The 24,691-nt window shown below is 53.8% G+C and overlaps 1 protein-coding gene across 2 annotated transcripts in view; it reads right to left on the reverse strand.

Moving 5' to 3' along the window:
* The window catches only part of PLXNA4 (plexin A4), a 457,211-nt gene that overhangs the window by 333,688 nt on the left and 98,832 nt on the right, over positions 1-24,691 (reverse strand). The gene's annotated exons all lie outside the window — the stretch shown is intronic.

Below are 24,691 nucleotides of genomic sequence, written 5' to 3' on the forward strand. Positions count from 1 at the left end.
CCAAGGGAGAAAGATGAGGCTTTCTGCTCTCCGAAGATGTTACAGTTGTAGAACTCTCTAAGGACAGTTCTGCCCTGACCGACAGGGCTGCTGCAAATCAGAATCGAATCGATGGCAGTGAGAGTGTGTGCTAGTGATGTAGGAACCCTGATTTTAGACAATGTTAGCATCACTTGCTAGCAATGAGACGGGCTTCACCCCATGCCCCACACATATTAACAGTTCAACAGACACCAAAGTAAACAAACACACTCAACCAGCACCGCTACCAGTCACATACAATTTGAGATGCGTTTAATACTGGAAAGTCGATTCGTTGTCCATTTATTCTCTCTGCTCATCTTCCTGGCTGGTTGTCTGCACACCAACACAAAAAGCTCCACTACCTAATCGCCCGGGCGGCTGCCTTGTGCAGGATGACACCTGAGGTTTAAAATGCCTCAACTCTGCAGGGCATGTGCACAGGTCCCTTCACTGCTGAGATGAACCACCCTGGCCCTTATCAACTATGCATCCAGGCCGCGGGTGCTGGCCTACAACCCTGGCTGTGTTTAAAGCGCATACGACTGGCAAGCACACGGCACTGGCATCGCACGTGGTTTCCCGCTCTAGTTTCATCTCAGTGCAGGAGGGAAGGAACGGAGAAGCAGAGTACAGTCGTTGCCCAACCCAGTGGCCCTGGACTCACCAGGCCCAGCTGGCAGCTGCCGAGCCTCCCACACAGGATCCACAGGTGCCTCAGGCATCATGAGCAGGCTCGGCCCTTCTGTATGGGCCAGGCCAGCACAGTGGACACTCCTTCCAAGAGAAGTCCTCTCAGAAGGGACCTTGGAAGAGCTCCGGGGCTGTCTGTAGGACGGAAAATGTAGCCTTCCCACTTCCTAATGCATGAATAACCCATTTACCTGGGACACTCCTCCGTGCCTGGCTGCTCTTTCCAGGAGCCCGAGGCAACGTGTTTGCTGGTAGTGCCCGTTGGCAAAACGGGGCCATTCCCTGCTGCTCAAACAGCCACCAGAATCAAACGATGACAAGCTGTTGGTGAAAGAGCATGGGGCTCGGAGTGTGCGGCAGCAGGTGAGCAGAGGAGCCGGCCTCTGGTCACCCAGTGCTTGCAGGCCTTGCTGACTAGTGGCCCTCCAGGGCCGGGCCATCTGGATCCCAGCCTAGCATGGGCAGGCCCTGAAGTGGAAGGAACCAGGGACCGGAGCAGTGGGTGCTTTCGGAAGCTTTATGGGAGTAGGGTGGTCAGCGTGTGACTAGCTGATGGAAGCCTAACTCTGTGTGTGTAATGCTGCCCACAGAGCACTCCCTGTGTGTGTGTGTGTGTGTGTGTGTGTGTGTGTGTGCATGCCTGTGTGGGTATATGTGCATCTATGTACGTGTCTCTGTGTGTATCTGTGTGTGTAATGCTGCCCCACAGAGCACTCCCTGTGTTTGTGTGTCTGTGTGTGTGCATGCCTGTGTGTATATGTGCGTCTATGTATGTGTCTCTGTGTGTGTCTGTGTGTCTATGTGTGTGCCTATGTGTGTCTATGTATATGTCTGTGTGAGTGTCTGTGTGATGCTGCCCCACAGAGTACTCCCTCCGGCTGCCTCCCAGCACAGCTGGGACTCCTGTGTTCACTGTGAGAGCCACGGTTTTCCCGGGCGTCCCTGGGCTGTGCAGGCAGTTGAGCGCCCGACCACTAACCAACAAGCTGGTGATACAAACTCACCCAACGGCACCTTAAAGGGAGGGGCTGGCACTCTGCCCCAAAAGCTCGCAGCCAGTGGAACACCCCACGGGGCATTCCCTTCTCACACTCGCAGTCACCCTAAGTCTGAAACAAATCTCTTGGTTTCAGAGGTTTGGGTTTCCCCACCCCAGCCCTGCTGCCACCCTGCACCAACCACCTCACCTCTCTCACAGGCAGCTTCCAAATCACCCCAAGGTACACCCAGCCCTGCACCCACCTCCCAGTACGCACCCTGCCTGCCTCCTCCAACTGACCAGCCTGAAACTGCGCAAGAGAGCCTGGCAGGCCCTGAACTTGGTGGCCAGTGAGAACCACGGCTGTGTCCAAAGGCAAGACCCCCAGCTGCAGCAGAAACGCCCTCCAAGTGGGGAAACTCCCGCAGGGGGAACTCAGCTTGAATGTGATAACAATAACCACTTGGGTGGGAGACCCTGCGTGCATGCCCCACCCACTCCCACCCCCCATGCCCTGCTGAAGCCATGAGCTTGGGTCCCTCTCTAAGAGCACCTCAGGTGACCCTGCACAGTTCATCGGGAAGGGCGAGTCCCAAGGACTTGCTTGTGGACAGAGCGCAGTCCTCGCGGTCAGGGCAGTCTGCACAACGGGCTCAGTGCCTGTGGGTGGAACGCTCTGACCCATTGTCTCAGACGCTTGCTTTCATGGGAAGCACCCAGCCCTGGTGGCACAACAGTTCAGTGCTCAACTGGTGACGGAAGCGCCCTGAGTGCCGCCCCGCCTGGTCCTTCAGGTGACAGAGGCCCCCGGTGGGGGACGGCCCTGGGCTGAGCTGGCAGGCTCTGTACACGACAGACTGTAAGTCAACACATGACCAGAAAGGAGGGGGAAGATTTAGAAAGACCCCCCCAAGGGCCTCCCCCAGCGTCCACCCCACCTGCCGTCCTAGCAGATGTCCTTCCCACCCCCGCTCTTTCGGGGATGCCTCGCCAGCCCCCCTTTCTACCAGTGGGCACCTTGCCCCACACCTGCATTTCCTCTCTGCATTCCAATCTGCTCCCCCTCCTCCGCGTTCCTGCCTCTCACCTGCTAACTGCTGTCCTCCTAATGCACCATGACCCATGCATTTCCTAAACATGTGTCCAGCCCACGCGCGCCCCAGGACAGGAACCCAGGAGGCGCGGTAGTTCAGTGCTCGGCTGTAAGCCTGAAGATGGTGTTTGGGACCCACCCAGGTGCCCCGCTTGGTGGGAGAAGAGAGCCAAACCTCTGTCCCCACAAAGGTGACAGCCCAGAAACTCAGGGGGCAGTTCTCCGCCAACATACAGGGCCAGTCATAGTGGGCTCGTGGTATCCAGAGGGGGATGGAGTTCTGGGGTGGAGGGTGGGGAAGGGGACATGTGCAGTCAGGTGGTAGACTTCCTCCAATCAGCCTTTGGAAGCACCCCGGGGCACAGCTCTCTCCTGGCCCCATGCGTTGGAACTGACAGGGCGGCAATGCGTCTGCCCCAGGCCCTGGGGCCAAGGCTGGAGACAGAGCCGCCTTGGCCCCAAGGAGTTTCCAGTCTAGAAAGAAAGACCAGCACCAACAGCAGCCCCATGGCTTCCCTCCACACCCCTGCTGACCATGGACCCCTGACTTCTCGGTGTGGCTTCCTCCTGGGACCCCTCTCATTGACCTCATGCCGTCCATCAGTCTTAGCGTCTCCACCTGTTTGGGGCTGCCAGGGCGCTTGGAGAACCAAGCCCTGCATGAATCCCGAGGTTGGCTGGCATCCAGGGAGGAGGCATGGGGTCCTGTGGGAGGATGGTAAGCAGGGCAGGTTTGACTGGGAAGACCTGCACTGTCCCACTGAGGCCGCCCCTAGCATGGTCACAGCTCACCGAGCCTCCCCACCGCCCTTCACACTTGGGGCCCAGCTCCCAGAGAGCACTCCACATGGGAAATGGAAGCTGCACACCCCCTCAGTGGACCCTGTGGGTGTCCTTCTTTCTCTCCAAAAAACCCGCGTACCTCAGGTCAGAGCTGGGCTTGGCCCAAGCTGGTGAGCAGCCGGGCCTTAGGACTGCAGGTCCTCTGCCTGCGCTAAGAACCAGGCAGCCGGAGTCCGTGTGAGCAAAGGGGGCGAGTCAGTGGCCTATGAGGGGGCACATGCCCCGCACGACATTGCCTACCTGAGGGGCTGGCTGTTGCAGCACATGGGTTAGGTGAACGCAGAAGACGCAGCGCCAACAGTGGAGGATGTCTTCCTTCGAGAGTGCCCGCTGGGAACATTCCCAGGCTACCTGGCTGACCAGTTGATCATCAAGCGCCAGGCTACCCAGGTAGAAATCTGTGCCCCTGGTACTGAGACTCCTTCCTGGCCCCAAGTGTCACTTCCTCGCGGGTTACAGGGAAACGCCGCTGTCCATCTTTACCACTGTCCTGTGCAGGTGCGTGTGTCCCCAAACCGTGCCTGTAAAGGTGGTGTATAAATAGATCCAGGATGAGCTTCTCTTCTGCCTCCAGCCACGGTCTACAAGGATGGCAATGTATGGGGAAGACTAACACGGATGATGGGAAAGACATCCTATCACACCATGGAGACACTGCCTCTGAAGTTGCTTATGGAATAAATACCTGTGTTGTCTTGCTCTTGAAAAAAACAAACAAACAAACAACAAAAACACCCAGATCTGCAAAACTGAGGTGCGTGTGAGAATGGCCTCATGCCAGACTACAGGACCACCCCCTCTGGCACATAAACGGCGGAACCCACACAATGGCAGTGGGTTTTGCAACTCTGGACAACTCGCCAGCCCTTCATTCTGAAATGGCACCCCACACCTGCTCCCCCTCCACCCCACCTCACCTTCATAAATGAAGCCCAGCACTCCCTCTCTCAGCTCCCTGCACACAAGGAACCCAACTGACAATGTGAAGCCGGTTCTGACTCTGGACGACCCTGCAGGACCGAGGGGCCGGGGCCCTGTGGGTCCCTGGGCTGGAAGTCTGTCTCCCTCAGAGAGGCTGTGGGGTTTCCGTGGGCAGCCAAGCACTTTAGCCACTGAGCCACCGGACTCCCTCTCACCTCCTCCGTGGCACTGCCTTCTTCCTCAGGGGCTACAGAGAGGCCTCAATACCCTCCTCCACCCAGAAAGCAACTTTCCGTCCAGGATCTCCGTCCCACTGTCCGGAGAGCTGGTGCCTATCTGTGTGAACCTTGCAAGGCTGGATTATTTTCTGCTGTGCATTTTGTTTGTGGAAACCATATGTCTTCAATAGTATAAGGCATGTTGAATGAAATAAAAATGGTCTTTTTGAGGAACATGGATATTGATACAATTAACTTGCTGTCATCGCATTTAATCCGACTCACAGTAACCCCACAGATGAGGCAGAACTTTTTCTCCTGTGGGTTTCTGAGATGGCAGCTCTCTGTGGACGCAGAAAGTCTGGTCTTTCTCCTGCAGACAGGGGGTGGTTTCAAACCGCTGACCTTATGGTGAGCAGCCCAATGCGTAACCATGCCGCAGGGCTCCTTTTAGCTCTGTGAATCTGGAGGAAAGAGATCCGCTGGGACCTAAAAGATGCACTCGTATTTCTACGATTGTCTGTATGTACATGTGCCCCCAACTCATTGTATTTGTACAGCTAGTGGGTCACATGTGTCCCAATGGGTCTCTTGGTGACATAAGGCACCTTTCTCCATATCTGCAGTTATTCAACCCTCCGAGCAGATGGCAGCAGGCACTAAAAGTGGGATAGCAGCTTCCCAGTAAACCCCAGAGGCAGAAAACAGGGGTGTGTCCTCTGTGCCCCATGGGCCACAAAGGGATCAGGGCTGGGGTGAGCCGAACGAGAGGGGCTGTAAGGCTTGTGTGCGGGTGTTGGCATCAGTAGGTGTGCAATCATGCTCTCCTTTCCCCTCCCTTGGGTACTCTGCTGACCATTCCCCATCATCTTTCCAGAAGATCCTAACAGGAACACCACCCCCCAACTTGCAAGCATGAAAACCAGCACCCACGAAAGGGTACCTGCTTCCACGTGCTTCTCAGGTGTGTTCCAACCAAGCCACCTAGCTCCACTTCCCAACCTGCTGCCTGCACTGTGGCTTCCCAAGGAGAGGGTTTGGGCTGGGACACTGCATGGCTCATGACAGTTGCCTTTCTCTCTCCAGTTTTGTGAGCTTTCCGAAGGGCAGCTGACTGGACACACACACACACACACACACACACACACACCTTCAGTACCCTGTGTATTGCCCCTGTAGAAGCCCTCTCACAGAATGTGCCTGGCTGCCGCCGGCCCCCAGGGATGACAGATAAGCTACTTAGCCCCATAGAGCTAACCAGGAATTATTGCATTTGAGTAAATAATGGTCCCCCTGCCTAAGCATGACACTCACTTCTGGGTAGATAATGTCATTTTCCACAGCCAAAATGCTCTGAAACGTGCCCATGTGGAAAAGAAGGCTGGTGTGTACTTTGGCAAATCTCGCCTGTGCCCATAGTGGGACGTGTTCCGATGCCTAGCTGTACCGCCCGGAAGGAAGGACACGCAGTCTCAGGCATGTGGGTAGGCGTCCTGGGGCTGTTCGCCCAGGCCCTGCTGACTCCACCCCAGCCCAGCCCAGGAATGATGGATGCCAACAAGACTAGCTGCTCTTGTCACCACTGCTGTTCACAGTGGACCTTCAGGGACATAACCATCCCTACATTGCTCAGGGACCCAACCTGAATCAACACCCCTCTCTACCTCCACCCCCACACTTCACCCCTATTGCTCACTCTCTCCTTGGGTCTCATTGCTGTGAGATCAGTTGCCTTGGTCAATTAGAATTGCAAGCAAATGCTCTCATCTCCTGCTGCCCTCTCCTGCCCTTCTGGCATCAGAGGGTTGGCCTTTCCCAGCCCACTCCACTGCCTGACTGAGACTGAGCCCAGGATGGGGCACAGCGCCCCGGTGCATGTGAGCCAGCTGAGCTAGAGCTCACTCCACTTTCCTGCTCTGAGTTTCTGGATAGACACCCCCTTCTCAACTCAACTGGTGCTCACGATGGACAGGAAGACTATGGGTAGGTGTTCCCTGTGAGTGGGACCAGGGGAGTTCAGATCTCCCTGAGGACCAGGAATAGGCTGTCCTGGGGCAAAATTGATCCAAAGGTGTAAGATGAAATGGGCACAAGGAATGGAGCACCATGGTGACCGGGTGGAGGCATGGTGATCTGTTAACCAATCACAGGAGTTCACAGAATGATAGGATTTCTAAAAGGACACACGGTCGATGTCCCCGGAACCAGCAGTCAAGAGATCAGAGGACACATTGCATGTGGCACATCAGACACGGGACTGTACAAAGACCCCTTTAAAGTGTTGAAGAGCCATACATCACTCTAAGCACTAAGGTGCGTCTCACCCAAGCCAGGACATTCTTTGCATGTGACTATCATATGCATGTGAAAACCAGACAATGAGTAAGGAAGATGGGGGAGGGGAGGAGTCAATGCATTGAATTATGGGGCTGGTAAAAAAAAACTTATTGAAACGTCTATGAATTGCCAGAAGAACCCACACATTTGTCTCGGAGGAAATACAGCCAGAACACTTCATCTCATGTATTCTGACATGTTATTGCAAGAGCCGTGTCCCTGGAGAAGGACACCCTGCTTGGGAAAGTAGCGGGGCAGTGAATACGAGAAGGCATCTCAAGGAGCTGGGCTGACACAGGGGCAAACAGAACAAAGATGACAAGGATGGGGCAGGATCGGGCAGTCTCCTCTGCTACACAGGGGTGGCTTTCAGTTAGAACCAACCGACCAGGGGAGCAGCATTCGGGACACAGTCTCCCAAGGCCACGGAGCTCCTGCACTTTGCGTTCAGACCACACATCGCATCTCAGAAGCCAAGAGCCCCAACAAGCACACTGATCCCTCGCCTCCCAGGAATTGAACTCAGTACCAGAGAGATACCATTTCCTCCCCGCACTTCCCATCCCCAGTGGACGTGGACCAATGGGTGTCTAGCTGACGTTACCAGCAAGAGTTCACTTTGGGGGAAGCCGAGACCCCTCTGGTAATCTTCTCCCCTGGAAAAGACTCACTCACTATTTGACTAAAAACTTCACGCAACAAACTCTATTGCTCCCAAAAACCCAACTGGGGAACCCAGGGCAGCAGACACCAGAAATCAAGCATCTGTCAAAATGTCCTCCTGCCCATGAAATCACCCATTCTTCTGGTCACCAGCTCCTGTTTCACCTCTCTGGAGCCCCAGACATGAAGACACAGAGCCACTAGTGGGGAGAGGGGGTCCTGCCCCCCAAAGACGGCCCCATCCACCATGGCTCACTGCAAGTTCTTCCTCGCTTTCCCCACCTCTCAGCCTGCCCTTTCCTCTCCCAAACATGGTGTCCCCAGGTGGCACGAATGACAACATACTCATCAGTGAGCTCAGAGGTTAGTGGTTGGAGCCCACCCAGAGCTGCTTCAGAAGTTAGGCCCAGACCTGCCACCTCAATGGTCACAGCCAATGAAAAACCTGTGGAGGGGTTCTAGTCCCATACATGGTGTCACCGTGAACCACAATCAACACCGACCCCAGGCAGCAAGGGGACTGTGGCAGTTACATAATCTATTGTTAACTTCAGCGAAGGGGCGGAGTCTAGCCTGTTAATCAGGTCATAGCCAATGAGGCCGCTGTGTGGGCATGGCCTTCTGCTGAGGATTCTGGGAACTCCTGTCTTCCTTCCTGGAGGTGGGACACACACTCTCTCTGTTTGACATTCTTGTTGGCAAGCCACCTGGAGCTATGCTGACAGAATCAGAATGCTGAAGCTGGAGGAGCCACATGGAGACCCATGCCAGCACGGAGACGCTTCCACAAAACTTTCCACCCACTGCCCTGTGATCTTCCTGCATTCGGTGTCATGGCGTGTGCTGCGTGAGTCTGAAGAGGAATTTATAGACTAATATCGGATATATGGGCTAATATTGGACTTATGGACTTGACCTGGACTTAATATACAGTGACTCTTTATAGAAAGCTCTTTCTTACACACATATGAGTGTCTCTGGATTTGTTTCTCTAGTCAACCAGACTAACACAGGGACAAAACGCTGCCTGGGGCTCTACACCCACATGATGGCTTTCAAGACAGATCCGAATCATCCCTTGGGTTTCCGTAGACTGATTTTTTGGAGCTAGCTTGCCAGGCATTTCTTCCTAGACCGTCTTGGTCTGGAGGCTCCCATGAAACCTATCTGGCATCACAGCAACATGCAAGTCTCCACTGACAGACAGTGGCTGTGCTCCAGCTATGTTTTAGAGAGGCACAACGGGGTGGATGGACACAGTGGATGGCGGTGACCGTGGGTCCAGCACAGGGACAATTGTGAGGATGCTGCAGGACGGGTCAGCCTATTGTTCTGTTGTGCACAGGGCCACCGGGGGTCAGACCTGCCTCGATGGCACCGAGCAACAGCGGCAGCGAAGAAAAGGGAAAGATGGGGGTTACAGAGGGAAGCGGAGGTCGCGAGGTGTTTTGTTGCTCGTTTTGCCAGGTGACCACAAGCGATGGTCCCTGCACACGGTCATTGTTCTACATTCGACACAACCCCCGCTGCTCGGTCGATCCTCATTCATGGTGACTCTGTAAGACAGAGCAGAATGGCCCCATATGGTTCCCAAGACTGTCAGTTACATGGGAAACCGACTGCTCTGTAGTTCCCCTCGGGCAGGCTGATGGACTCCAACGGCTCATCTCGTCGCGAACAGCCTAGCGCATAACCCACGGCTCTACAAAGACGCCCGCGGTCAAGTTGCTGCAGTGAGGGGTAGTTGAGTCTGTTCCCACCTCACCCATCAAGATGCTACGTACAACAGAGGGAAACGCTGCCCAGGCCTGCGCCGGCCTCACCATGGGTCCCATGCCTGAGTCCACTGTGGCAGCCGCTGCCTCAGTCCATCTCATGGAGGCTCCTCTACTTTACCAAGCAGGTTATCCTTCTCCAGGGACAGGTCTCTCCTGACAACATTCCAAAGGATGTGAGAGGCGAAGTCTTCCCATCGTTGCCTCGAAGGAGCACTCTGGCATACTTCTTCCCAGACAGCTCTGTTTGTCCTTTCCGCAGTCCGTGGTTCTGTCCATGTGCTTCTCCAGCACCACCATTCATATGCACTGCTTCTTCTCCGGTCCTCCTTTCCAGTGTCCAAGTGTCACAGGCGTAGGAGGTGACTCGGGGCAGGTGCACCTTAGCCCTTGCTTTCTGGCGCTCGGAAGAGGTCTGGCATGCTGTGATCTAGAGAGCGGTGCAAACGGAGGCATGCGGGAGTGGATGGAGAGTCTCACCCTCCTCCCTGCCGTGGTCTTAGGAGAGCACTCACACACGACAGAGATGGAGAGAGGGACTCTGGGGCCATGCCCCCAGCTCCCTGGGGGAGGACGCTCTGCCCTTTGGCTTCGGCAGGGAAAGATGTGCAGAAAGGCCACATCTGTTCATGAGCGATTCCATTCCAGCCCCAACCCTGGCCTCGGAAGGGAGAGAGGGCGCATGGGCCCGTCGTTGGAAGAGGGCAGAGACACAAGATCAGCTGGAAGACGGCTCCCGAGATGGGGCGACAGGAAGGTCCTAATTGCATTCCTCCATTGGCTGTGACCTGGGGTCACCACACACCAGCAATTATTTACTCCTGGCAAAGTGATTAGGGAATTGGGAGCAGGAAATTGAGATGCGATGGGGAAGGGGCGCATGGGGGTAGAGAAGATGAAGACTGTGGTGGGCAAGGTGCTTCTTTAGCACCTGCCTGCTCCTAATTGGGGTCGCGGCAGGCACTGCTTAGTGGCTGTGCCCTGAGCGTGCCTCTTAGGTCATGCAGAAACATCTGGAGACCCAGGTAGACAAAAAGCGAGAAAAGGAGGAGACGGAGAAGGGCAGAAGAGGGTCAGAGAGACAGCTGCCTACTAACAGATGGAAATCCTATGTGCATCGGGGGAAGATGAACGCATCTCAGCAAACAGCCTTTCCCCAGGGACTGACTGGGGCAATGTGGGCCACAGTACAGACAGGTAGTGGTGGGTCAAACCCCAGACAGGCAGCCTTTGCGTGTGTAGTCCTGGACTGGCAGCATCTGGAACCTGCTAGAAATGCAGGTGTTCAGGCCACATCCCCAAACTGCTGAGTCGGGAACTCTGGGGTAAGTACAGCCCTCGGCATCAGAACAAGTGCCCCCGGCTCTTCCCTGGGTTGTGCTGGGCACCCATGTCTGAGAACCGCTGCTTTGCTACCCAGCAAAGGGCGCGGGTGGGGGGGTTGGGTCTACCAAGAGGATACTTCAAAAGAAAGGCCTGGTGACCTAGTTGCAAAAAACTAGTTACTGAGAAGCCTTCGGTCAGAGTCAGAGGTGCTCAATGACAATGGAGTGGGCTCTCCCCTGTCATCGAGTCAATGTCCACTCAGAGGGACCCTGTGGGACAGAGCTGAACTGCCCTTGTGGGTTTCCAAGTCTTTAGGGGAGTAGAAAGCCTCACTTTTCTCCCTCGGACTGGTTGGTGGTTTCAAACTGCTGACCTTGAGGTTAGCAGTCTAGCCCATAACTCCCTCTGCCACCAGGATCCTTCTTCTCTAGGGAAGAAAACTCCTTGCTATCAAGTCGGGTGTAACTCATAGTGACCCTAGAGGGCAGGACAGAACTGCTCCTGTGGGTTTACAAGCCTGGAACTCTTGATGGGAGTAGAAAGCTCCATCTTTCTCCAGTGGAGCAGCCAGTAGGTTCAAACTGCTGACCTTGCGATTAGGGGCGAATGCTCAGCCCCTATGCCTCGAGGGCGCCTCTCTAGAGAGGGAGTTCCATAGATGGAGACGTTGCTGGGCCAGTGAGTTTTTTCAAACTTTGTTTTCAAAATACCCCCTGGCTACTCCCTGCTTAGGAAATAGTTCAGTTCCTAAGTCTGTGTTTAAACCAAATGTGTACACCTGTTGGAAGCATTAGGCATCGTTCTGCCTGATGTCAGTTATGCCAAGGCTTGCCTGAGTATATAGGACAGGAGTCCCTTTCTAAGCCTAAAAGTCCTGAAAGAAACATTACCAGATACACTCCCACATCGTAACATAATAATACTCCTAATGAGAATGTTTTGGTGCACACTTCAAAGCAGACTCCATTGTTAATACACACCATTATATGTCCCTGGAAGTTGTCCTATGTTCGGCTCTGCAGGGGTTGGACATGGCCTCCAGGCTGCCTGTTCCCCAGTCTCTAGTTTGGTCCTGGGTTCTCTGCCAAGCCCATCCATCCTCACACCCTGTGGGGTTTCTTTTAAGCTTGGCTTTCCAAGTTCCTGTTGAGACTTTGCATTCCTTGGAACAAAGTCACGGCCATTTCTATGCGGGGGCGCTGGACTTTGCTCCACCAGCAGCGGGGAGGACACTTGAACATGTTCTTCTGCAAGAGGAGAAGTCCTCTGAGCAGCCCCGTCCCAGGGCCCCGTGTCATAGTGGCTGTTTGCCACCGGGCAGCCTGTAAGCGTAGGGGTCCCCATGCTGCGATGGGAAGTAAATGAAGCCCGTTTTGAGCACAGGTTGTGTGCAGGCTCTGCCTGAGGCATTTGGCACAGGGGGATCTGCAGCAGGGAAGCGGCTGTCCAAAGATCAAACGGCACATTGCATTGGGCAAATCCACTGCACAAGACCTCTTTAGAGTGTTGAGAAGCAAGGATGTAAGCCTGAGGACTAAGGTGTGCCTGACCCCAGCCAGGCATTTTCCATCACCTCGTATGCATATATAAGCGGGACCCTGAATAAGGAAGCTCAAAGACGAACGGATGCTTTTGAACTGTGGTGCCGGAGAAGAATATCAGAAGTCCTGTGGGCGGCAGAAAGAACCAACCACTCTGTCTTGGGAGGCGTACAACCAGAATGCTCCTGCGAGGCACGGATGGCGACGACTGTGTCACCTACTTGAGAAAGGACAGGTTGTTGGGAGAGACCAGGTCCCGGAGAAGGACATTATGCTAAGCAGGGTGGAGGGGCAGCGGAAAAGAGGAAGGTCCTGGATGAGATGAATTGGTGGCACAGGGGCTGCAACAATGGACTGAGGCATAGGAACGATTGCCAGGATGATGCAGGGCCCGGCCACCTGGGTTCTGTTCCGTTGCACATGGGGTCGCTGCGGGTCAGAACAGACTCGATCCACCTAAGGACAACAGCTAAAGGAAGCAAAGTCTGGGAAGCTACTCTGGGCAGGCACTGCCTGAGCATTTGGAGCAGGCAGCCGCCGCCACCCTGCCAGCAGCCCCAGCTCAGACAAGAAGGCATGCTGAGAGAGGAGCCTTGTTCTTGCCCCTGAGCTGCATCGCCTTCTCATCCTACACATACTCAACCTTAAAAGACCCGTGCATCGCATCGATTCAGACCCACAGTGACACTACAGGACAGTGTAGAACTGCCCCGTGGGGTTACCAAGCCTCAAAAGCTTCACCGAGTTAACAGCCTCCTCTTTCTTCCGCAGAACAATCGGTGGGTTTGAATCACGGACCTCATGACTACTGATTCAGTGGGTAGCCACAGTTCTCCTCTGTTCTATAGGGTCTGACTCGATGACAGTGGGTTTGGTGTGTGTGTGTGTGTGTGTGTGTGTGTGTGTGTTCCACCACGGAACCAGAACTCCTACAAATACTCAGAGAATAAGCAAAGACTCAAAAAATACCCAGAATCCCTCTCCGTTTTCTTTGAGCCCCACGGTAAAAGCCCTACCACCATGCAAGAAAGGGAGCCGAGGATCTGAGTGGACCGCTCAGGTTTGAAGCAGGAGAAACAGGCACGCTGGGAAACGGCCCTTCAGTGAGGTGAAAGGGGGTGGAGCCAGGAGAGAATGTGTCCTGCCGGGCTCTCTCCACACCCCAGTTCCTGTGGCACTTTCTCGGGGGCGTCCATCCCGCCTCCGGGGCGGGTCGTCGAGTCCTCGCCTGGGCTGGAATGGCTGGACCTCGGGGACACAGCACCAGGAGCATACTTCTGTCCACCTCCGGGCCTCCTGGCAGCCTCACCCTCTCCCACAGCCTGTCTGTGCACTGCAGACCGGCATCTGGCTGCTGCTTGGGCCGTTCCAGCTTGCCGCCTTCCTGGAAGCTGCCTGAATTTCCCACGCATCCCTGATAGCCCAGGAAGAAGGGCTCAGAGGGCCGGCTCCCCTGCATTTAAGTCTAGATACATCCACGCGAGCACACGGGCACCAATGGGCTGGGGCACCTGGCTCTCCCTGAGATACGGCAGTGCCAAGCAGGACTGGTGAAGGAAGCCACTTGGAACAGCATCACCCACGTGCCCACATACCCAGCCAGCCTTGCTTTGACATGGGGACTCGCACGCACGCATGCATGCACACATACTGATGCCCACGTGCAGGGGAACACAGGGGTGCTTATGTGTATTCTTCACTGCACACCCAATCCCAGTGTGCACATGCACACGCACACTCATGCACACCTGCAGGTTCCCTCGTGTACACAAAGAAAGGGGTGTTTGAATGTACACTTGAATACACGTCAAATCCCAATGCGCACACACACGTGCTCCCAGGCACTGAGGTGCACACATATGTACAGACACACACCAAGCACAGTCAGGGGTATTTGTGGCTTTGGATGCGCACGCACACACACATACACACACACACACACACTGTGGGGTGGCGAACCCCAGACACAGCCTGTCTTCTGTCTGCAGGGAGGTCGTGAGCTTAGAGAGCCCCACTTTGTGACCTCCACACTCTCTCCTTCCAGGTTTCAAAACTCTGCACCCAGCACGCATTAGCTGAAAGAGTGATTCAGTCAGAGACACCTGCTAAAACAGTGGTTCTCCACCTCCCTAATGCTGCGACCCTTTCATACAGTTCCTCATGTGGTGGTGACCCCCAACCAGAATTATTTTCGTTGCTACTTCATCACTGTACTTTTGCCACTGTTATGAATTGGGCAACCCCTGTAAAAGGGTCATTCAAACCCCAAAGGGGTCACGACCCACGGGTTGAGAACTGCTGTGCTAGAAGGTTCCATGTGGCCTGAGGAGGGGTGCAGGGATGTGGCCAGGATATCCCACAGCTGTTTTGGAGGGTGTGGGTGCCTGGCTGGGTGGGCTGACACACAGCCCCAGACCCTCAGGTCCCCTGCTCAGACCTGTCCATCCCCACTGACCCTAATCGATCTCAGGAGACCTTGGGTGATGTCAGGAGAAAGGGAGTGTGAAGTGGCCAGTCTCTAGCAGCCCAGAACCTCACAGGCACGATGCCCCCTCTTGCCAGCCCACCAAATTGACTACACGTTTACTGAATCCCTCTTCTGGCAGCTCTGTCTCTGAAGGGCCCACTGTGCCAATGCCCTCCAAAGAGAAGGGCAGCAGGGTGGGAGCCCCAGAGACCCCCTCACCCAAGCCTAAGCAGCGGCAGGGTTCCCACATCAGCAGCAGATTCTGCCACTGGGCATGGCTGAGCCCAGACAAGTATGGGAAGGAGAAACAACCTCAGTGGAGAGCGGGCCACTGGGAGCTGAACAACCTGAGCTGGGCCAGGATGGGAGCATACAAGGTGGAGCTGGTGACTCCATCAGGAGGGCTGAGGGCAGAGCCAGATCTTCCCCCCCGGGGGGGCCTTGGGTGGGACCATGCTCTTGCCAAGATTCCAGCCGCACCCCTGTGCACCTCACAAGCCCCATCCATGTATGCCTCTGCTGCCACATGGATGCCGACTTCTAGTCATGCTGTAAGACCGAGACAGCTGCTCCCGAATCATCATGGGAGCAGACAGCCCCGTCCTTCTCCCACAAAGTGGCTGGTAGGTTTGAACCTCCAACTTTGCAATCAGCAGCCCAGGGCCCCTGAAGATACATATCCAGGTATCAAAAAGGAGCTAAGTTCTGGTGGTGCCGCCGGTTTAGTGTTGAACAAGGTCAGTGGTTCAAAGCCACCAGGCTCTCTGTGGGAGAAAGATGAGGCCGTCCACTTCCCTAGTGAAGTATAGCCTCGGAAACCCCATGGGGCAGTCCTCTGTCCTGCGGGGTCACCAGGAGCCAGCACCCGCCATGGCAGTGGGCCCGTGATATATTCCTGAGACCCTTGCTTCACCTCACAGGTCTCCACACCAGGTCCAGCTGCCCGGGTCAAGCAGGATGTGGAACCCTCCTTTCGGCGCCCCAGTGTGCCCTGTCTTTCGATCACTTTCTATTCAGATAGATTTTAGATGTATAGGAGTGTCAGAGGGAGAACACCGGACGTACCTATGTATCTGTCGTTCTGTTCGCCCCCGATGTCAGCATCTTAAGTAACTGAAATATTGTCTTTATTTATATCGCACCCATTTGTTTACTAATGTCTGTTTTCTGATCAGGAAGTCCCATGTTGAAACACCACCCCATCCCCGCATTGTATTTAGGGTGTCTGAGATAGTGGTTCCAAGTTAGGCTGTTAACTGCAAGGTTGGCAGTTCAAAACCGCCTGTGGCTCAGAGAGAGAGAGAAGACACTTTCAACCCCTGTAAAGAGTTCGTCTCGGGAATTCACAGGGACAGTTCTACTCGGTCACTGTGAGTCGCATTGACTCGATGGCAGTGAGTCTTGATTTTGAATTCGATAAGCAGGAACCCTGGTAGCACAGTGTCTGAGCACACTGCTGCCACCTGAAAGGTCAATGGGTCGAACCCCCAGCTGTTCTATGGGAGAAAGATGTGCCTGCCTGCTTCCACAAAGACTGACAGACCGGAAACCCTGTGGATCAGCTCTGCTCTGTCCTATGGGGTCACCAAGAGTCAGAATCAGCCCGGTGGCAGTGTTGTCTTCAGTTTGTCTTAATAGATATTCAGCTATAAGGATCTGGCAGCACCAGCTCAGTGCCCGGCTGTTAACGAGCGTGCAGTAGCCGGAGCCAACCCATCAGCTCTGTAGGTGAAGAGACCAGGTGAGGTGTTCTACAATGATGAACAAACTCAAAACCAGGCCTGCTTCCTTGGAGTCAATTCTGACGTGCAAGGACCCCTCCCGGGTTTCCAAGGCGGCAACCGTTCACGGAAGCGGGCAGCCTGCTGTCCTCCTGCGGAGCCCCTGGTGGGTTTGAACCACCAGCCTGTGGTTAACAGCCCAACTTCTAACACCCCACCCACCACCAGAGCCCCCAGACTCCTCTATGTAAAGATGACACACTAGAAAATGCTACGGGGCCTTCCTGCCCCGCCATCGCTGGTCACTATGGGTTGGAATCATGGTGACCAGAAGGGGCAAGGAGATCCCTGGGGATGGCTGTATTTTTTAATTTGATACAGGTGACATGGCATTGGTATGGATTGGAAAGCTTACTGAGGTGTGTCTGTGCGATGTACGTATGTACATTGCTGTATAGAAATGACGCCAAACAAGCCAAACCAAACCAGCTGCCCCAGAGTCACCTTGAACCACGGCACCCGGCACTCCATGGAGTTCTCAAGGTCATGACCTTTAATTGCCAGGTCTTGCTTCCCAGGTGCTTCCAGAGGAGCTGGAACCCCAGCCTGCCATTGAGCGAGGAGCCAAGTGCTTGCCCGCTTGCACCACCAGAGAATAGGGTGAGTGTGAGAAAGAGGGGACCCCACAGCCCAGTGTAGAAAAGGGTCTCCCTGCCAAGTCTGTGGGCTCCCAATTTGAGCAAGCCAGGTGAGGCACACAATGTCTGCCTATCACCCTAACTCCCCCCTGAGCCCCCACGGCCCTCCTCTTCCCTTCACGCATAGCTTCGGCAGCACACACACACCTCTGGGTACCTGGGCCTGGGTGAAGCAGGTCTGGTCAGGGCAGGGGACAACAGAGCCAGTGGGAAGCCCCTCTGACCCTTTGGACAGCCCCTCTGGGGCCTACTCCCCTCTCGGTCAGTTTCCTCGGACAGAGTCCCTGGAGGAAGAGGCCTCTTTACCCAGAGAGGCTGGTCTTTGTCCTTGTGCCTGAGGGAGCAGGGCTCACATACAGAATTTCCCCGCTAGTGACTGAAGGCTCTTTGGGAGGCCCCAGCCCACACCCAGAGCTTTCTGCTAATGAGATACTTCTTGGGCTAGAGCTGGCCAGGCTAGAAAGACCACCTGGGGAGACAGGTAGTGTCGCTGGGGCATGCCATGGCATGCAGCCCCACAGAGGCTCTGGGCATTTGGGTTAGCAGCCCCACCCAGTGCTTACCCACTGCACCACCAATGGTGCTCTTTTACCCCCTACCCTAAATGCGGACGCGGGCATTCACAGACCGCAAATATGCCTGACTGACAAATCTGTGTGTTCACACAGAGGCACACCTGCCCTTCTCCTTCCCTTCCATTGACACAAACACATACACACGCACGCATGCACACACACACACACACACACACACACACACACACACACACACACCAGCCACTCCACTCCTCTGACTACTGCCAACAAGTCCATTCCAACTCGTGGCCACTCTGGACAGGACAGAGTAGACCACCTACCTCTTTATGGGACGGAGCTATTGTTGGGTGACCTTGAATCAGTTCCAACCCATGGAACAAAACACCACCAGATCAAGGTTGAGTACAATCTGTACAATGGGTCCTATGCCTCAGCCCATCAATGCAGCCATGGTGTCAATCATCCCATGGAAGACCTTCTACCCTTTCCGCTTCCCCCCTACTTTACCAAGCTTGAGTTTCTGCTCCAGGGACTGGTCTCTCTTGACAATGTAGGTAAGGAAAAGTCTTTCCACCCTCCCTCTGAGGAGGACTTTGGCCTTATTCCTTCCTTCTGGATCAAGTGTTTGGTATGTAGAGAAAAGTCTATAAGCTCTCAGGCAGGGAAAGAAAAAGGAACCCACATCAAACTGGTCTCAGACTTCTCCTCTCTAGGCACTTCCCAGAGAAGAAGGCACAATGGGCACAGCCACAGCTGAAGGGCAACGCCAGGTTGTCGTGGGCATGTAAAGTCAACAGAACGACCCACTCAGTCCAGGACTTCACACTGAAATGACCGGCATTCCTTTTGTGAGAAAATGGAATTGTCTGAAAGATGAATGCGGGTCTACCGAGAGGCAAGCCACAATGAAGAGCTCACGGATCTGGGTGCAATGAGAGCTACCAGGCTTGTCTACATACTTATTGTAACATTAAGTGAAAGAATAGCAACATCAAAAGCAATGGATAAACGGATATGGAAATAATCCTCATGTAAGGATGCTAATGCGGGTCTTCAACCCCAGCTCAGAGGAACCTAAGTGGGTGCGTAGTCAGCACCAGAAGGAACGCCTTACAGATTTATTCTTACCTTTAATGCCCAGGGGTCACCAGCTTAAGGATACTTTTTCAAACTGGAAGGAGGTCACGATTAAGTTAAAATAGGATCAAACCACCAGAGGGAGGAAAGGGCTGGGAAAATCTAATCCATAAAGCGCAAGATAATGGGGGCAGAGGTAGAAAGGGTCCAGAAGGAGATGTGTTTTTAAAATACAAAACAGAAAAAAAAATAAATAAAAAAAATACAAAACTGGAAGCATCACAGTAAATAACGGGAGAACACGGCCGTCGGTGTGTTAGGCAGGGTATGAATATATATATATATATATATATATATATATATATATATATATATATATATATATATATATATATATATATATATATATATATATATATATATATATATATATATATGGATAGGTTTATACAGCAAGAAGGAAGGCAACAGCTAATTAGTCCACCCAGCAGTGCAGAGAGCTCAGTTCAACTCACTTTCATGGAACAGTTCATATACTGCAAGTCCTGCCACTGCTGGTCCAAGCTCAAGGAAGCAGACATGGGAATCTGCCCGCAGGCCAGCTGAGCAGAGTCACCTGCAGGCAGCAGACATGGCAGGGTGGGGTGGCAACAATAGGAAAATGGGCAGTTAAGGTGCAGCAGAGGGCAGTAGTGAAGGAGCCTCAAGCTCTAGAGATTCCCACCATCCATGGGTTGGCTCAGCCCACAGGTAGCACAGAGGCAAAGGACTATCTCAGGCAGCAGCCTGCTGGTCCGATCACCAGGGCGAGAGAGAGCCTCAGAAGCCATTTATCTCAGTCACCCTCCAACCAAGCTGTGACCTGATTGACAGGCTAAACTCCACCCACATGTTCCTACAGAAGCCAACTTGGCACAGAACACCTAACTGTCACAGTCAGGAAATGCTAAAGCACTGGGGAACGGGCGGATTTGAAGAGTACTTTATCACATGGGGAATGAAAAGGTAGTGGGGCTTCAGCACAACCTTTTCTGGAGCCCCTTGAATATGTTCTCTCCACTCTACAAGGCCCTGTTTGTAGCCCGGGAATCCCATGGTTCTGGCAAACTGTGTGGTACCCACTTGCCCCACCCAGTGCCTCCGTGTAGCTATCACCAAGCCACTCGACAGGTGAGAAGACTGAGGCTGGGGGTGGGAGAGCTTTCTCAGAGGGTGCGCAGTACAGATGTGAACCCAGGCTGTCCACGGAGAGCACCTGTTGATTCCAATCCTGCTCGCTACGGTCCCTTGCTTTTTAGGACAGCATGTCTGTGCACCCCGGCTGCTCTTCGGGGACACCACTGTGCCGGCAGCTATCTTAACTTCAGCCGGGCTCTGAGTAGAAAGGCCCCAGATTCTAACACGAAGACCCTGTGAGCTTCCTCCACCCAGTGAGGGGCCTGGGGCAGAGCAGAGCCCCTTTGGATCTCCCACGAGACATCCAATCACCGGGCTGCCCACCCTGTCTCTTCCCCTCACCACCTCTCCTCCACTTGGAGACCAGCAGCCTGTCATGGTGGCAGGCCCTGAATGCATCTCCCCACAGTCCAGGCTCCGTGTGTCAGCTGTCATTGGGAAGACTAAACCTTTAAGGCAGGGGGCGGGCGGGTGGGAGCTTACCTGGGAATCACCATGTTACCAGGGCTGTATTTGCTATAATAGTACCAATTAACATTTCTCCCCATTTAATAGTTTCAAGTACAGGCTAAAAATAGCCACGTATGTGGTGCTGAGGTGGGGGAAATGACAATGGGCTTCTGCTCTGGGCGTCCCCGGCAGGCTCTCAGAAGGGCCCGTGTGACTTGGGAGGGGTCTACAGAGGACCCTTCAGAGTGAGAAGGGTCCTTGGTCAGTTTGCTGCTCTCCTGGTCCAGCAGAAGCAGGTGTCCAGCAGTGACGACGGACCTGAACTTGGAGGCAGGAGACTTGATTCTGTTAAGTTCTGGCCCCGACACTTAACTAGCTTCGCTCAGGTGGGGGGCCCTCGCAGCGCGGTCCCTCGTCTGTAAAATGAGATGCACGGCATCTCTCACAGCGTGGTTTGCCGTGGAAGCGTGCGCCCTTGGTGGTTTGCAGGTTGCTGTGGTGCTAATAGCAAATACCAGCAGGCTTTGGCAGAGTTTCCAGACTAAGGAAGGCTAGGAGGAAAGGCCTGGTGATCTACTGCAGAAAATCAGCCAACGACAGCACCGCAGGTCACAAAAGAACCGGGGGACTGGCACAGAGCCATGAAGAGCAGACGGCTGCTGTGGAGACCATGTCAGTTGGGACTGCGCTTCACTCTGTGAGTCACGGGGCCACTGGGAGTCTCCAGAAATGACCGTTGATGACCAGAGCAGCAGTGTGGGCGGGGGCCTGGCCAACGGATGGTTTGGGGTTTGTGAAGCTCCCGGCACGTCTGCTGAAGGGAGTGACCCCAGGTGACCTTCGCCAGCACAACCCTTTCTACCTTCTGAGATGAAAACTGTTCCCTGGGAGCTCCCACTCTCAGCTGGCTGATGGGTTGCCCTGCCCTTCTATGACGCCCCTCCCTAGCACGGGCCAGCATCTGTCCTCAAACTGGTCCTCAGGTGGGACACCCCCTAGAGAGATAGAGGTGTCGTCTCCAGAAGTTGGTTTTCTTTGAAGTCCTGAGTTACGCAGCTAAGAGAGAGACCGCGTGGCTAGTCACACAGAGCAGTCCTTGACCTGCTTCTGGTTTCTCTCTCACGGGCTATGGGGCAAACCCCCGGCCACCCCAGGAGCCCTGCTGATGGCAAACCACAGTAGGGCCCCCATTTCTATCTCCACTTCCTGATATGCATGCTTCCCCCAACCCCATTCTCCAAACTTCACTGAACACCACCACACAGCCCCCCAACCGGCACCTGCAGGTGAAGTCATGATCATACAACCACAGACAACTGTGGTGGTGGGGGGGGGGGCTCCACTTGTGCTCCAACCCTTCCCTACCCCCACCCACCCTCCCCCTAAATTCCACCAGCTACCTGGGAGGAGCAATGGAAAAACAGAGCCCCAAGGCCACCCCCACCCCCACCCCCCACACACGACCCACTTCAACCAGAGTCTGATTTTTATGAGTTTACAAGTTAGGCTTCTATGGAAGTCTGCATCTCAAGAAAGAGATCTCTCTCTTAAAACAATTCAGAACCTTTGCTCTCGAAGCTGGTGACTCATACCTGAGGCCAAGGAAAGAAGTCCGGGCCACTGAACCGGAATAGTGTCCCCACCAGCCTCTTCACGCAGCCAAAGTGAAACACGCTGTCCTTCACAGGAGGGGAGAGGCCTGTCCTAACACCATCTAGGCTCCCGCTCAACATATGGCCCCAACCTGAGTCCGGAGACCTGTCTAGCTCACAGCAAAGCCCCCCTTATTCCTTCCCTGGGCACTGTGAGGCCAGAATTTTGAGCTCAGGCCTGGGCTAGCAAGGTTTTATCACAATCTTGAAAAGGGACAGACGTATCTGAAGGCTTGATAGGCAGGAGAGCAAGCAGAGACATCACTGGAGGAAGCTGCCTGCTGGAGCGGAGGGCGGGAGGGGAGAGGGACGTAAAAAAAAAACAAAAAAACATGCTTCTTCCAGGGTGCTCACCTTGGGGAAAAGAGGAGGGGATAAGAAAGTAGTAAATAATAGTAATTTATAATTTATCAAGGGGTCACAGGGCGGGAAGGTAGGGGAAGGAGGGGAAAAAGAGGAGTTAATACCAAGGGCTCAATAGAAAGGCAACATTTTCAACATGAGAATGGCAACATGTGCACAAATGTGCTTGATACAATGGATGTATGGGTGTGATCAGCGCTGTAAGAGCACCAATAAAATGATCTTTTAATTTTTTAAAAAACAATTTATTAGGGGCTCATACAACTCTTATCACAGTCCATACATATACATACATCGATTGTATAAAGCACATCTGTACATTCTTTACCCTAATCATTTTCTTTTATTTCTCTTTTCTTTTTTTACATTTTATTAGGGACTCATACAACTTTTATCACAATCCATACATATACATACATCAATTGCATAAAGCACATCCATACATTCCCTGCCCCAATCATTCTCAAAGCATTTGCTCTCCACTTAAGCCCTTTGCATCAGGTCCTCCCTTTTTTTCCCCTCCCTCCCCATTACCCCCTCCCTCATATGCCCTTGGTAATTTATACATCGTTATTTTGTCATATCTTGCCCTATCCGGAGTCTCCCTTCCTCCCTTCTCTGCTGTCCCTCTCCCAGGGAAGAGGTCACATGTGGATCCTTGTAATCAGTTCCCCCTTTCCAACCCACTCACCCTCCACTCTCCCAGCATCGTCCCTCACACCCTTGGTCCTGAAGGTATCATCCACCCTGGATTCCCTGTACCTCCAGCCCTCATATGCACCAGTGTACAACCTCTGCCCTATCCAGTCCTGCAAGGTAGAATTCGGATCATGGTAGTTGGGGGGAGGAAGCATCCAGGATCTGGGGGAAAGCTGTGTTCTTCATCGGAACTACCTCGCACCCTGACTGACCCATCTCCTCTCCTAAACCCCTCTATGAGGGGATCTCCAGTGGCCGACACTTGGGCCTTGGGTCTCCACTCTGCACTTCCCCCTTCATTCAATATGGTATATATATATATATATATATATATATACACATATATATACACATGCATATATATACATATACACACATATATCTTTTTTTTGCATGATGCCTTATAACTGGTCCCTTTGGCACCTCGTGATTGCACTGGCCGGTGTGCTTCTTCCATGTGGGCTTTGTTGCTTCTGAGCTAGAGGGCCGCTTGTTCACCTTCAAGCCTTTAAGACCCTAGACACTATCTCTTTTGATAGCCGGGCACCATCAGCTTTCTTCACCACATTTGCTTATGCACCCATTTGTCTTCAGCCCCAATAAAATGATCATTTAATTTTTTAAAAAGAAAGTAAGCACAGTGCCAGATTCCAGGGACAATATTCCCTTCAAAGGGCTCAGGAAGCACATGGACAAGTACAGGACCCGGTCCCTGGTGCCCACAGGGGGCAGGTGGCCTGATCTCCATGTGGAAAACTTTAGAAGCTCACAGGTGGGAACCATGTGTCCTGGCTTCTCTTCTCTCCAAGGCAGAGCAAGAAGCCGGAAGCCATCAAGCAGACAGGAAGGGGACGTCCACCATTATTTGGCTGCCAACGATCTTAGGGCAAGGAGAAAGCCTGGGAGAGGGCCAACTTCAGTCTTGGGGGTGCATATGAAGGCGGGGTAGGTAGTGGGCATTTCTGGGAGGCGCAGGTCTCAGACAGCTGGCGGAGGCAACTGCACTCTGTCCAGCCTGGAGACCAGTCGTGGTCACATGGGTCACAAGCAAGGTTCTTCCAACCGCCTCAAGGCCACACAACGACACCACAGTGGGTCCCAGATACAGATGCCCTAGAGAGCATTCCTGTGGGTCGCTGGGAGCACACTGCTTCAGGGTCTTCCTCGGGCAACCCTGTCCCTTCAGCATCATCAGAAGGGAGTGACCCATCAATCTCACACCCTTGTGCACGTGCCCATGCACACAGAGACTCCACTAGGCTCACGGGCATGTGGCATGCTCCTCACCCACCCCAGGTGTATGTGAGTTTCAGGTCGTAGCCAATGAGACCTCTGTGTGGGCATGACCTTCTCCTGAGGATGCTAAGAACTCCTGTGTTTTCCTCCTTGGAGGCAGGAGACTGTCTCTCTCGGCTCACTCCCTGACAGACACTCTACTGACA

The sequence above is a fragment of the Tenrec ecaudatus genome, chromosome 9, assembly GCF_050624435.1.
Source record: "Tenrec ecaudatus isolate mTenEca1 chromosome 9, mTenEca1.hap1, whole genome shotgun sequence".
Taxonomy (NCBI): Eukaryota; Metazoa; Chordata; class Mammalia; order Afrosoricida; family Tenrecidae; genus Tenrec; species Tenrec ecaudatus.